Consider the following 15,935-nt stretch of genomic DNA (forward strand, 5'->3'; position numbering starts at 1 on the left):
CCGAGGTGGAGGAATTGCCACTGTTTTTAAGAGTCATTATAAGTGTAAGCAGCTATCGTTACCATCCTCGTTCACCAGCTTTGAACTGAGCCTGTTTGAACTTTGTCGCTCTCACACTGTGTTGTGTGCAGTGGTCTATCGCCCTCCCAAATACAATAAGGACTTTTTAAATGACTTCTCTGATTTTCTGGCTGAAATCATGCCTAAATATGACCGCGTCCTTATTGTTGGGGATTTTAATATTCATGTATGTTGTCCTGATAAGCCTATGGCAAAGGACTTTTTAACCCTCATTGACTCTTTTAATCTTGTGCAGTCTGTGTCTGATCCCACACAAGAACGCGGACACACACTTGATCTTGTTTTATCTTTTGGTTTGCCTGTTTTTAACTTAGAGGTTTGTGACGCAGCATTTTCTGATCATATGCCTGTATTATTTGAGGTTGCTCTTGCCTGTAATACAGTTAAACCTCGCGCTGCTGCCAGACGCTGTCGCATCATTAACCCTTCCACTGCTGTTCAGTTCTCGGCCGTTTTCAGTCAGACTCACAACTGTGTCACTGAGTGTATGGACAACGATACGGAGGAGTTTAGCTCATGGTTTCATTCCACCTGCCGCTCTGTTTTAGACACCGTGGTTCCGTTAAAAACCAGGCAGTCTAGGACTAAATCTGAGCCCTGGCTGAATGACGCAACTCGTGCTGTCAGACGCGAGTGCCGTAGAGCTGAGCGGAAGTGGAAAAGGGACAAACTGCAGGTGTCATTTCAAATTTTAAGGGACTGCTGGCGTCATTATCAGACAACTGTGAAAGATGCTAAAAGGAAGCATTTCTCTGATATTATTATGTCTAACTGTCATAAGCCTCGTGTTTTGTTTAAAACCATTGACTCTGTTCTTAATGCCCCACAGACTGTCTGTCTCGAGTCCTCCCCTGCTGTGTGTGAAAATTTTCTTCACTTTTTCATTGATAAGGTTGCCTCCACTAGGGCTTTAATCTCACCCTCTGCCTATGACACTTCAGTCTCTGTGCCCTGCTCTGCTGTCTTCGACAGGTTTGAATCTGTGACTCTGTCCTTGTTACAGAAGACTGTTGGTCAGTTAAAGCCCTCAGGTTCTCCGAATGATGTGGTCCCTCCTCGGCTATTTAAAGAGGTTTTCCCCACTATAGGGTCCTCTGTTCTGACCCTTATCAATAGCAGTTTGTCCTCAGGTGTGGTCCCTGGAAATTTCAAACATGCAGTAGTGCAACCTTTGATTAAAAAAACAGGACTAGATACTACTGTTCTTGCAAATTACAGGCCTATCTCTAAATTGCCTTTTATCTCAAAAATCCTCGAGAAGATAGTTTGCAGCCAATTAATGGTTTTTCTGGAAGAGCAAAAAATTCTTGAGGTCTTCCAATCTGGTTTTAAAACCTTGCACAGCACCGAATCAGCTCTTCTAAGAGTTTTTAATGATATCTTTTTAGCTACTGACTCCGGTGATTGTGTTATTCTTGTGCTTCTAGATTTAACTGCTGCATTTGACACAGTGGACCATGAACTTTTAATCTCTCGTCTGAGACAGTGGGTGGGTGTCAGGGGTGTAGCACTGGAGTGGTTCAGGTCATACTTGGCTGATCGAACTTTCTGTGTCAGCCTTGGTGACTCTGTGTCCTCCTCTGCTCGTCTCTCATGTGGGGTCCCACAGGGCTCAGTTTTAGGCCCTCTTCTCTTTTCTCTCTACTTGCTTCCACTTGGTTCCATACTTAGGAAGCATGGTATTTCTTTCCACTGTTACGCAGATGACAGTCAGATTTATGTCCCTCTCAAAAAGAAAGATGCATATTCTGTTAAACCACTACTCAGGTGTCTTGACGACATAAAGGCCTGGATGGCTATAAACTTTTTAAATTTTAATGAGAAAAAGACAGAGGTGATGGTTTTTGGTGGCACCACTGGGGCCCCCCTTGTAGATCTGGGTCCCTTGGCCCAGTTCATTAAGCCAACCATCACAAATCTTGGGGTTAAAGTGGATACTGATCTCAAGCTCGACTGTCAGATCAGTTCAGTCGTTAAATCGAGCTTCTTCCAGTTGAGGCAGCTGGCCAAAATTAAACCTATTCTTTCAAGGCAGCACTTCGAAACAGTAATCCACGCCTTTGTGACCACTAGGCTGGATTACTGTAATGCACTTTATGTGGGGGTTAGTGGGTCCTCCGTGGCCCGTCTTCAGATGGTGCAAAATGCTGCTGCACGTCTTTTAACTGGCACACGTAAACACGAGCACATTTCCCCCATTTTAGCCTCACTTCACTGGCTGCCCATACGTTTAAGGATCAGTTTTAAAATTCTTTTATTTACTTTTAAATCCCTCAATGGTCTTGCCCCGCTCTACCTTTCCGAGCTGCTGCAGCCTTATACACCCCCCCGCTCTCTCAGGTCAGCTGATCAACTGCTCCTGAGTGTACCTAAAACGAAGCGCAAGCTGAGAGGTGACCGTGCCTTTGCTGTGGCAGCTCCTAAACTATGGAATGATCTGCCTCTCCACATCAGACAGGCCTCCTCTCTGTCTGTTTTTAAATCTCATCTTAAAACCCATCTTTTCTCCTTGGCTTTTGACACCATGTGAGATGTTGAATGTACTATTACTTTTATTTTATTTTTATTATTTATTTTTTTTTTTTTTGTTTTGTTTTTGTTTATTGTTTTAATTGTATAGCTGTTTTATGTCTTATTCTTCTGTACAGCACTTTGGTCTACTGTGGTTGTTTTAAAGTGCTTTACAAATAAAGTTGGATTGGATTGGATTGGATTGTAACACCTCCAAATGTAACACCTCCACATGTAACATCTCCACATTTAACACCCCTACATGTAACACCTCCACATGTGACATCTCCACGTGTAACATTTCCACATGTAACATCTCCACATGTAACACCTCCACATGTAACGCCTCCACATGTAACATCTCCACATGTAACATTTCCACATGTAACATCTCCCCATGTAACATTTCCATATGTAACATCCCTTCATGTAACATTTCCACATGTAATGTCTCTACATTTAACACCCCTACATGTAACACCTAAAGATGTACCATCTCCACATGTAACATCTCCACATGTAACATCTCTACATGTAGCACCTCCACATGTAACGTCTCTACATGTAACACCTTCAAATGTAACACCTCCACTTGTAACATACCCACATGTAACACCTGTACATGAAACACCTCCACATGTGACATTTCCACATGTAACATCTCCACATGTAACATTTCCACATGTAACACCATCACATGTAACATTTCCACATTAACACCTCCACATGTAACATCTCCATACGTAACATTTCCACATGTTACACTTCCACATGTTACACCTCCACATGTAACACCTCCACATGTAACATCTCCACATGTAACACCTCCACATGTAACATTTTCATATGTAACAAGTCCACATGTTACACTTCCACATGTAACGTCTCCACATGTAACGTCTCCACATGTAATGTCTCTACATTTAACACCCCTACACGTAACACCTAAAGATGTACCATTTCCACATGTAACATCTCCACATGTAACATCTCTACATGTAGCACATCCACATGTAACTTCTCTACATGTAACACCTCCAAATGTAACACCTCCACATGTAACGTCCCCACATGTAACACCTCCACATGTAACATCTCCACATGGAACATTTCCACATGTAACATTTCCATATGTAACGTCGCCACATGTAACATCTCCACATGTAACATTTCCACATGTAACATTTCCACATGTAACACCTCCAAATATAACATCTCCACATGTATAATTTCCACATGTAACACCTCCACATGTAACATCTCCACATGTAACACCTCCAAATATAACATCTCCACATGTATCATTTCCACATGTAACACCTCCACATGTAACATCTCCACATGTAACATTTCCACATGTAACACCTCCAAATATAACATCTCCACATGCATCATTTCCACATGTAACACCTCCAAATGTAACATTGTCACATGTAACACCTCCACATGTAACACCTCCCGATGTAACATCTCCATATGTAACTTCTCCATATGTAACTTCTCCACATGTAACGCTGCCACATGTAACACCTCCACATGTAACGTCCCCACATGTAACACCTCCACATGTAACATCTCCACATGTAACATTTCCACATGTAACACCTCCACATGTAACATCTCCACATGTAACGTCTCCACATGTAACGTCTCCACATGTAACGACTCCACATGTAATGTCTCTACATTTAACACCCCTACATGTAACACCTAAAGATGTCCATTTCCACATGTAACATCTCCACATGTAACATCTCTACATGTAGCACCTCCACATGTAACGTCTCTACATGTAACACCTCCAAATGTAACACCTCCACATGTAACATCCCCACATGTAAAACCACCACATGTAACACCTCCACATGTAACATCTCCACATGTAACATCTCCACATGTAACATTTCCACATGTAACACCTCCACATGTAACATCTCCACATGTAACACCTCCAGATGTAACATTTCCACATGTATCATCTACACATGTAACATTTCCGCATGTTACACTTCCACATGTTACACCTCCACATGAAACGCTTCTACATGAAATGCCTCCACATGTAACATTTCCACATGAAACGCCTCCACATGTAACACCTCCACATGTAATGTCTCCACATGTAACGTCTCCACATATGACGTCTCCACATGTAACGTCTCCACATGTAATGTCTCTACATTTAACACCCCTACACGTAACACCTAAAGATGCACCATTTCCACATGTAACATCTCCACATGTAACATCTCTACATGTAGCACATCCACATGTAACTTCTCTACATGTAACTTCTCTACATGTAACACCTCCAAATGTAACACCTCCACATGTAACGTCCCCACATGTAACACCTCCACATGTAACACCTCCACATGTAACATCTCCACATGGAACATTTCCACATGGAACATTTCCATATGTAACGTCGCCACATGTAACATCTCCACATGTAACTTCTCCACATGTAACGCCGCCACATGTAACACCTCCACATGTAACGTCCCCACATGTAACACCTCCACATGTAACATCTCCACATGTAACATTTCCACATGTAACACCTCCACATGTAACATCTCCACATGTAGCGTCTCCACATGTAACGTCTCCACATGTAACGTCTCCACATGTAATGTCTCTACATTTAACACCCCTACATGTAACACCTAAAGATGTCCATTTCCACATGTAACATCTCCACATGTAACACCTCCCTATGTAACATTTCCACATGTAACACCTCCACATGTAACATTTTCACATGTAACATTTCCATATGTAACATCTCCACATGTAACATTTCCACATGTAACACCTCCAGATGTAACATTTCCACATGTAACGTCACCACATCTAACATCTCCACATGTAACACCTCCACATGTAACATTTCCACATGTAACACCTCCACATGTAACATTTTCACATGTAACATTTCCATATGTAACATCTCCACATGTAACATTTCCACATGTAACACCTCCAGATGTAACATTTCCACATGTAACGTCACCACATCTAACATCTCCACATGTAACACCTCCACATGTAACATCTCCACATGTAACACCCCCACATGTAACATCTCCACATGTAACATTTCCACATGTAACATCCCACATGTAACACCTCCAAATGTAACATTTCCAGATGTAACATCTCCACATGTAACATTTCCACATGTGACACTTCCACATGTAACATTTCCACATGTAACACCTCTACATGTAACACCTCCACATGTGACACCTCCCGATGTAACATCTCCATATGTAACATCTCCACATGTAACACCTCCACATGTAACATCTCCACATGTAACACCTCCAAATGTAACACCTCCAGATGTTAGAATCAGACATCTGGCAGCCCACAGATAACTCCATAGTCTGTCTGTTTGGGTTGATTCCAGTCTGTAAGAGCAGTGCCGTGGTCATCTCCATCCTCCCCAAACTGCTGTTCTCAGCTGTCTGTTCAGACCGGACTACAGATCACCCTCGCTGAAGCTTCAAGAAAACTGTCCAACATGGTGATTCCTCCTCTTCCTCCCATCCTCCTCTTCCTCCCACCCTCCTCTTCCTCCATCCTCCTCCTCTTCCTCCCACGTCCTCTTCCTCCCACCTCCTCTTCTTTCCACCCTCCTCTTCCTCCCATCCTCCTCCTCCTCCTCCTCCTCCTCCTCCCATCCTCCTCTTTCTCCCATCCTCCTCTTCTTCCCATCCTCCTCTTTCTCCCATCCTCCTTTTTCTCCCATCCTCCTCCTCCTCTTCCTCCCATCCTCCTCTTCCTCCCATCTTCCTCTTTCTCCCATCCTCCTCTTTCTCCTCTTCCTCCCACCCTCCTCTTTCTCCCATCCTCCTCTTCCTCCCATCCTCCTCTTTCTCCCACTCTCTTCTTCCTCCTCTTTCTCCCATTCCCCTCTTCCTCCCAGGACTGTGTGTGTCTTGTCTGAGTCTGTGCTGAAGTGTATATAAGGTGTGTTTTTTCATGTCTCTCCGGGTCCAGAGAGACATGAAAAAAAAAAACTCATACACTGAAGCACAAACTAAAACAAGACACACAAACTCCAGGGAAGTGGTGAGTCATGTGGGAGGGGTGGATGAGGAGGGGGGACAGAGCGCCTATGAACATCTCTTCTTCTGTTCTCAGGGGGGGTTGCGTCGGCCCAAGGCCGCTGGGAAGCCGAATCCAGATATGATTGTTGTTTGGGTTCCAGGCGAGGAAAACAATTTGCCCTTGGTCTTGAGTCCATAGCTGATTTCAGGCAGGCAGCTCCAGACAGCCGAATAGGGGGATCAATTTCTACCGATTCTAGCAGACATCTTCTCCATGTTGTTATCGACTCTGTGGACCAGCTCCGGGACCTCGGCCAAATGACCAGTATGGACCAACAGGCATCTTGCTTACGGATGAGTCTGGTCAACGCAAGAGTCTGTGCACTGCTTGCCCGGCACATACCGTTACAAAATTCAGGCAGCCTGCCAGTTGTTGCCAGAATCTCATGGGTCTTCAGGTAGAACAGAACTCCACCAGCGCCAATCAGCAGAATCCCGATCACCAATAATCCAAAGATGTAAACATCCTCCATGTCCTCAGAGGACAGAATCAACAGACACATCGGTCTCCACCTGGCCCATGAGTCCTGAACGTATCCAGCCTTCAGGTAGAGAAAATTTGATCAATTGTGTTGAGAGACCAGCAAATCAAATCCATGATGTAAATTTGAATAGAAGTAAAGAGATGTAAAAAGAGTCAGACAGGATAAAGTCGCAGGCCAGAGTGGGAGGGAGGGGAGGAAACAGGAGCAAAAGAGAGAAGGGTCAGCCTTCGTTGAGAGCAGGAGGAAAAAATATAAACCTAACCCTAACCCTGTTTTAAGGCGGTGCCGGTTAAACCGGCTGCTGGGCCTAAGCTTCAGTTCGGATCTGTAAATCTGTCATAAATGTCAAAAACCTGGACGAGTTGGCTTGAACTTTGAATTTCTCATCGGGGATGAATAAAGTATCTTTGATTCCATAGTTCCCATCAACAGCTGGTCTGATGATTTCAGTCTGAATGGGGTAAAAGTTTCCATGTAAACGTGGCTAGTGAGGGAATGGGTGGGGTGGAGTTTGGAAATTAAGATATTGAACATGGTAGTCAAACCCGACCCCAAGGTTTGTCAGAGAGGTGGAGAGGGGGATGCAGTGGCTGGAAATAGAATCGTTATGATAGGAAAGGATTGGACCTGTTGTGGAGAGCCAACTTAGATGACCTCTGTTATTCTACTGTTAAGCTGGAGAAAGGTTTCTGTCATCCATGCCTTTATCTCCTCCAGTTAGGATGGGAGAGTGACTGATCATCGTGGTGATCATCGTGAGGTGGGATCAGTCCACAGGTAGAGCTGAGTATCATCAGCATAGCAGCAGAGATTCCATGCTTGCCGATGATGTGTCCAAAGGGAGTGTCAAACTCCAGTTCTCCAGGGCCGGCATCCTATAGATTTTTGTTGTCTCCATCCTCCGACACACTTGACCGACATTCATAAATAGGCTGACAAGAAGCTGCTGCATCCATTTGATTTGAAACAGCTCTGTTAGCAGAGGGAAACAAAAACCTGCTGGATACCGGCCCTCGAGGACTGGAGTTTGACACTCCTGATGGTCACCTGGGTAGGGGGAAAGACGTACTTCATGGTTTACATACTGTACATGGCAATTGCATGTGTGGTTCTGTAATACACAAAATAAAGAGGATATGAGAGACTAGTAATACAAACATTAACAAATGATAAAATCCCAACCAAATTATAAACAGAAATAATGCAGGTCAGTTCCAACATAAAGAAGCAGCCACACTCTGCCTAAAAGCTCTGGATAGCCCTCAAAGTAATCACCACAAATTGTCCAGGTCTATTCAGAACTTACAAATATGACTGAGCACATTCCTGATGTCTGGCACCATGTATAAAATCTAACATAGGGGGCTATTCCACCCATATGAAGAAATATAAATCAAAAAATATGTCTACTGGACAGTCGTGGTTAGCTTACACACTAGCTTTGGTGCTAACAGGAATAATCAGGCAAAAATAAAGTTTACAACTTAATCTCTCATCATAAGACCATTAAAACTTATACAGAAACTTTTCATATCACACTCTAAGACACACAGCTGTCTCATGGAAGCACACTTCAGATAAAAACTGTAATGAGAAATTACAGCCACACACAAGGAGTAATGGACAAATGACCAGTTTATTAGCGAAGGAGTATGAGTAGAAGATCAATCCAGGTGAATGGTCTGCAGAAGAAACCAGGCTGCAGCTGGGAGGTAAACAGGATGGCAAAATACTCGTCCAGGCAAAGACAAGCCTCGGAGATCCAAAGACAAGCAGGGTCGGTAACCAGAAGATCCGAAAAGTAGCGGTGTCCGTCAAGGGCAAGGCAAGGCAAGGCAAGGCAAGGCAAGGCAAGGCAAGGCAAGGCAAGGCAAGGCAAGGCAAGGCAAGGCAAGGCAAGGCAAGGCAAGGCAAGGCAAGGAGGGTAATCCGGGGGCATGAAGCAGAAGGTCGGTAACTGAGGACCAATCCGTAGACCGCTGGAACACAACTAGACATAGGACTGATTATTATCTGGCAGAGAAGGAGAGATTGGAGGGAGCTTAAGTAGGCAGTGAGAAAAGGAAACCAGGTGAACTGAATGAGGTAGCAGAGGCAATTAGGAAGCCAACAGGTGGATCGAGTTACCAATGATGAACGCTAGGAGATCAGGATGGCAAAAACATGACAAAAAACACATGAAAGAACATGCCACCATTCCTGAAGCTTTGGACCAAACTAATAAAAACAATTATTGAACATTTTAGCTCACAAGCAGCTAGTGGTCGGCATGAAAACTGCACCCAAGGTATAATGCAACAATAAATAGTCTTGTCTTCATAACATTCATATTCAGCTGTACCAATCCACTCAAGGATAGCTCTAGCCAGACCAAAGACATTTGATTAGACCAGAGGTAGGCAACTCCAGTCCTGGAGTGCCACAGCCTGCAAATGAGGAGTTTCTCCACATCAGACCTAATCAGCAGACTGGGGCAGATCTTGACACCAAACTCTGCACAAGTCTGCTGATTAGCCATTGAATTGAATAAGGTGTGTTGCAGCAGGGAAACTCCTAACACTTGCAGGACTGTGGCACTCAAGGACCGGAGTTGCCTTCCCCTGGATTAGACGTAACTTTCACATTCACAGCAAAATTACTAGCAATTTTCACAGTAAAGTTCCCAGAATCATTTGGGTCTGGACTCACAACGCAGACACGCTGTGAAAGGAAAGACCAGGGGGGAGAATGCAGTCTTCCAGAAGGAGCGTTTCCATAAAAACCTAGAATTGCACAAAACTAAATATTGCTATAAAAGCCACTAGTGTTTCCATTAGCAGCTTTTATAGCAAAATTTAGTTTTACAGCAGTTTGTGCTGATGGAAACACCTACATTTCGAGAAAAGTCTCAAATCATCCATCTATCCAATCTGTCCAGGACAGAGCTCATTGTCTGTCCAGCCAATCCTTCCTTACATCCGCAATTAGGTGTGAAGCTTAACTCTATCACACTTGTTCCTACGTCTGCTGCCCGGAATCTTGGGGTCATGGTGGATGACCAGTTGACCTTTAAGGTCCATGTTGCCTCGGTTGCCCGTACCTGTCGATATGCTCTCTACAACATCAAGAGAATCAGACCGTACTTGACAGAACTTACGACTCAGCTTCTGGTTCAGGTTCTGATCATCTCACGCATCGATTACTGCAGTTCCCTACTGGCAGGTCTACCTGCATGCTGGTTAAACCTCTGCAGACGATCCAGAACCAGCAGCCCGTCTGGTTTTCAACCAACCCAAACGAGCTCATGTCACTCCGCTGCTAATCACACTTCACTGGTTTCCGGTCGCAGCATGCATCAAATTTAAAGCTTTGCTTCTGGCTTACAAAACAATAAGTCAAACGTCTCCCGTCTATAGTGGTGCGGGAGTCGCTGTGCACTCCAGATGTTGAACTTTTATCCATCTCTTTGCGCCCATATTACCTGCCACGTGAGTTTCCCCAGCTGTTTGTGACTCTTGTTTACATCTACCCGAGGGCCGACGCTGACGTAGCCACTCTGACGATCTCAAACATTGTGCGGAGGTTCCAGAGGATCTCCCCTGAAGCGCCCAATCTTGTAATGGGTGATTTTAATCATTGTAACCCAGCAAAATCACTTTGTGGCTTTGAGCAATATGTAACTTGCCCTACACGACGCATGAAATGTCTTGACCTATGTTTCGGCTCGATTAAAGGGGCATATAGATCCCTCCGCCGAGCGCCACTTGGTACGTCCGATCATAACGTCATCTACTTGATGCCTTACTATAGGCCGATCCTTAAAAGGAGCAAACCTGAGCGCCGCCTTGTTCCTATATGGTCTGATGACTCCACCCAGTGTCTCCAGGAGTGCCTCAGCTGTACCGACTGGGACATTTTCAAAGATGCTTGTGAAGATTTAGATGAATTAACTGAAACTGTGTCTGACTACATAAGGTTTTGTGAGGATTTGGCCATTCCCCACAAATATTGTTTCAATTTCCCCAATAATAAGCAGTGGTTCTCTAAAGAAGTCAGAGATTCAATAATAGAGAGGAATAGGAGTTTTGATGCTGGGAACCTGTTTTTGTACAATGAACTTAAGAAGCAGGTGAAAAGGAATATAAAGATTGCCAAAATTAATTATAAAAATAAAGTGCAAAGCCTGTTTACTTCAGGACATTCTCGCTCTGCTTGGGACGGCGTGAAAACCATGATGGGGATGGGTTCTAATAAGAATCCTATCAGCACTGGAGTAAATAATGGATCTGACTTTAGCTTTGCTAACAAACTTAATTCATTTTACAATCGGTTTGATATTCATGATTTCAGGGATGAATTGACAGTTTTGAAGAACAGTGTAACTGAGCCAAAAAGCACTGTCCATGTCGATCGAGTCATGGTTGTAAAACTCTTTAAAGGAGTAAAGGAGAGGAAGAGTCCTGGCCCTGACGGTATTGGGGACGGGTCCTAAAAAACTGTGCGGAGCAAGTGGCAGACATCTTTTGTTATATCTTTTCAAAATCTCTTGAGCTCTGTCAGATACCTGCCCTGTGGAAAAAATCCGTCATCGTTCCTGTTTCAAAAGTCAAGTCACCCAAAGAACTTAATGATTTCAGGCCCATCGCGCTTACATCTCTGGTCATGAAAGCCCTGGAAAAAGTAGTTAAGTCTGAATTGCTGAGTTGTGTCAATCCAATCCTTGACCCATTCCAATTTGCTTATCGGCCAGGTAGAGGAGTAGATGATGCAATCGCTACCCTCCTAAATTTGACACTCAGTCATCTCGAAGGTGCAAGGACGTTAGTGCGGCTGCTCTTCATTGACTTTTCCTCAGCCTTCAACTCAATTCAGCCACATCTACTGGCAGAGAGACTTAAATATATGAATGTGGATGGAACTTTGATTCTATGGCTAATTGACTTTCTAACATGCAGAACTCAGCAAGTTAGAGTCAACAGCATTCTGTCTGACTCTCTGGTTTCCTCCACTGGTGCACCTCAGGGTTGCATTTTGTCTCCCTTGTTGTTTGTATTGTACACAAATATGTGCCAAAGCCTCCATGAGAACCGCCATGTCATTAAGTTTGCTGATGATTCTGTCATAGTTTCTCTGGTCTCTGGTGATGTTCTTGATCATGGCCCTGTCTTGACTGACTTTCTTGAGTGGTGTCAGTCTTCTTTCCTGCACATAAATGTGTCAAAGACAAAAGAATTGTTGATAGATTTTAGGAAATCCACTCCTGCCCTCCCTCCTGCCCTGATAAATGGACAGGTAGTTGAGGTGGTGCATCAGTACAAGTACTTGGGAACAGTACTGGACAGTAAATTAACATTCGACACCCAGGTTGATGCTGTCTGTAGTAAAGCTCACCAGAAAATGCACTTCCTTCGTAAATTGAGATTTTTTAACGTCGACAATGTTTTTATGAAAATGTTTTATTCCTGTTTTGTGGAGTCAACTCTTACCTTTGCTTTTCTTTGCTGGTTTGGCATGTTAAATCTTAAAAATCGAAACCGCTTGCAAAGCATAGTTAAAGAGTGCAGTAAAATTACTGGCTGTCGTTTAAGTGATTTGTGGGATCTTTACAAATGCAGGGCTGTATGCAAGGCAAAGAAAATCCTTGCAGATCCTGCCCATCCTCTGCACAGGCAGTTTCAGCCATTGCGCTCAGGCAGGAGATATTGCGTGCCTAAGTTTAAAACCAATAGAGTCAGAAACTCCTTCATCCCAAGAGCCATTGGATTTTTAAATGAATCATAGTTGTTAATTTGCTACTTTTAGCGTCGCTTCATGTGCTGTGATGTTCTCATCTTACCGTGTTTCCACTGTTATTTAACTTGCCTTTTATTATTTTATTATTATTTTATTATTTTACTATTTTTATTGTTTGTTGTTGTTGACTGATTGCACTTTTATGCTACCGGCTGCACACAAATTGCCCTTCGGGGACCTAATAAAGTATTGAATTGAATGAAAAATACCTTCACTCCTTCATCCAGACCTACACTCCCTCTCCACAGCTACGTTCCACCAGTGAAAGACACCTCGTGTTACCACCAATACGTGGGACTAAATCACCAGCCAGACTCTTTTTCCTCTGTTGTTCTCACTCATATGTAAGTCGCTTTGGATAAAAGCGTCTGCTAAATGACTGTAGAATAGAATAGAATAGAATAGAATAGAATCCATCATCCTTCCATCCATCCATCCACCCATCCAGCCAGCCAGCCAGCGGCTCCAGAGTTACTCCAAGCACAGAAGCAGCTTTCTGGATCAGTTTGTTGATTCTCTTCAAGTCTCTGGTTCTGATGCTACTACCCCAGCAGATGCTGCAAAGCTGACTGCACTCTCCACAACAGACTTATAGAAGATATGCAACATCTTGGTGCAGACGTTAAACCATCTCAGCTTCCTTAAGAAGTACAGTCTGCTCTGACCTTTCTTGTAGATGTAGTCAGTGTTGCATTTCCAGTCCAGTTTGTTGTCCAGCTGAACTCCAAGATACTTGTATTCCTCCACCACCTCCACCTCCTCTCCCAGGATGGAAACAGTGCTTTGTTTATTCTTCTTCCTCCTGAAGTCAACAATCATCTCTTTTGTTTTGCTGCTATTTAATATGAGATGATTGTCACCGCACCATTTAACAAACCGACTGACCAGTTCTCTGTACTCTGCTTCTTGTCCATCCCTGATACACCCCACAACTGCAGAGTCATCAGAGTATTTCTGCAGATGACAGGACTCAGAGTTGTACTGGAAGTCTGAGGTGTACAGAGTGAAGAGGAATGGCCAGAGTACAGTTCCTTGTGGTGCACCAGTGCTGCTGACCTCCATCTCAGACACACAACCTTTCAGTCTCACAAACTGGGGTCTGTTTGTGAGGTAGTCATAGATCCAGGTGGTTGTGGAGGTATCCACCTGGAATTTATGGAGCTTCTCACATAACAAAGCAGGCTGAATGGTATTAAAAGCACTGAGAAATGAAAGAACATGACCCTCAGAGTGCTGCCTGAATGGTCCAGATGAGAGTGTGCTCTCTGGAGCAGGTATATGATGGCATCTTCAACCCCAAGTCCATTACGATATGCAAACTGGAATGGGTCCTGAAAGGTGTTTACTTGCTTGTTGAGGTGAGCCAGTAAGAGTCTCTCCAGGACTTTCATGATGTGAGATGTCAGGGCAACTGGTCTGTAGTCACTTGGTTCAGCTGGTTGTGTTTTTTTAGGCACTGGAACAAGGCAGGAGGATTTCCACAGCACTGGGACTCTATTTTGTCTCAGACTGGTGTTGAAAAAGTGCTGGAGAATCGGACATAGTTGTTTTGAGCAGGTCTTGAGAACTCTGGGACTGACACCATCTGGACCTGCAGCCTTGTTCTGGTTCAGTTTCTCAAGTTGCTTCTTAACCTAATTGCAGGAGACAAACAAGGTGGAGGTCTCAGGATGTCCTGATGTGGAGGGAGACAAAGCTGTGTTCTGGTCCATGACTGAGCTGCAGGGTGACAGATTGGAGGCGTGACAGGAAAGCAGTGGGCTTATGGAGGGTGTGTGGTCTGTTGGGCTGGAGGTAGGGGGTGAACTGAACCTGTTGAAGAATATGTTCAGCTCATTAGCTCTGTCCAGACCTCCATCAGGCTGGTCCCCCTTTAACTTGAAGCCGGTGATCTTCTTCATTCCAGACCACACATCCCTCAGGTTATTCTGCTGGAGCTGACTTTCTAACTTCTTCCTGTAGTCCTCCTTGCACTTCTTAGTTTGGGTTTTAAGTTGTTTTTGTGTTGCCCTCAATAACTCCCTGTCTCCATCCCTGAAGGCTTTCTTTTTGATGTTCAGCAGCTTTTTCAGGTCACTGGTGATCCAGGGTTTGTTATTGGGGAAGCACCTCACTGTTCTTGTTGGGACGATGCTGTCCACACAGAAGTTTATGTAATCTGTCACACACTCAGTCATGGCGTTGATGTCGTCTCCATGAGGTTCACAGAGGACGTTCCAGTCTGTAGCCTCAAAGCCTCCTCTAAGAGCATCTTCAGCTTCAGAAGACCAGATTTTGATAGTCTTTGTGATGACTGGTTGCTGCTGAACGATGGGCTTGTAGGTGGAGGTGAGAAGAACCAGATTATGGTCAGATCTTCCTAAAGGAGGCAGGGCAGAACAACTGGATCCATTATTCATATTTGCATAAAATAAGTCCAAGATCTTATTTTCTCTGGTGGAGCAGCTGACAAACTGCTGGAATGTTGGTAGAGTTGCAGAGAGGGAGACGTTGCTGAAGTCTCCAGAGATCGCCATGAATGAGTTTGGATGCTGTGTTTGTAGCCGAGCAACGACGGAGCTGATGACGTCACAGGCTGTGTCTGGTGCGGTACCAGGTATTATATAAACCGCTACCAGAATAACACAGGTAAACTCTCTGGGTAAATAATATGGACGGAAGCTCACAGCTAACAGTTCCATGTCCCTTGTGCATATCTTCTCCTTGACAGTAACATGTCCAGGATGACACCAACGCTGGTTAACCAGCACTGCAATTCCACCACCCTTTAGCTTTCCGCTGTGTTGTCTACTGCGGTCTGCACGGACCGTTTTAAAGCCCGGTACAGACACATTACAGTCAGGGATGTGTTCATGCAGCCATGTCTCGGTGAAGCACATAACACTGCACTCTCTGTATTCTTTCTGAGATCTTGTTAGCATCTCCAGCTCGTCCGTTTTGTTAGCTAGCGATCTCACATTGCCCATGA

The sequence above is a fragment of the Telmatherina bonti genome, assembly GCF_933228915.1.
Source record: "Telmatherina bonti genome assembly, chromosome: 5".
NCBI classification, from domain to species: Eukaryota; Metazoa; Chordata; class Actinopteri; order Atheriniformes; family Telmatherinidae; genus Telmatherina; species Telmatherina bonti.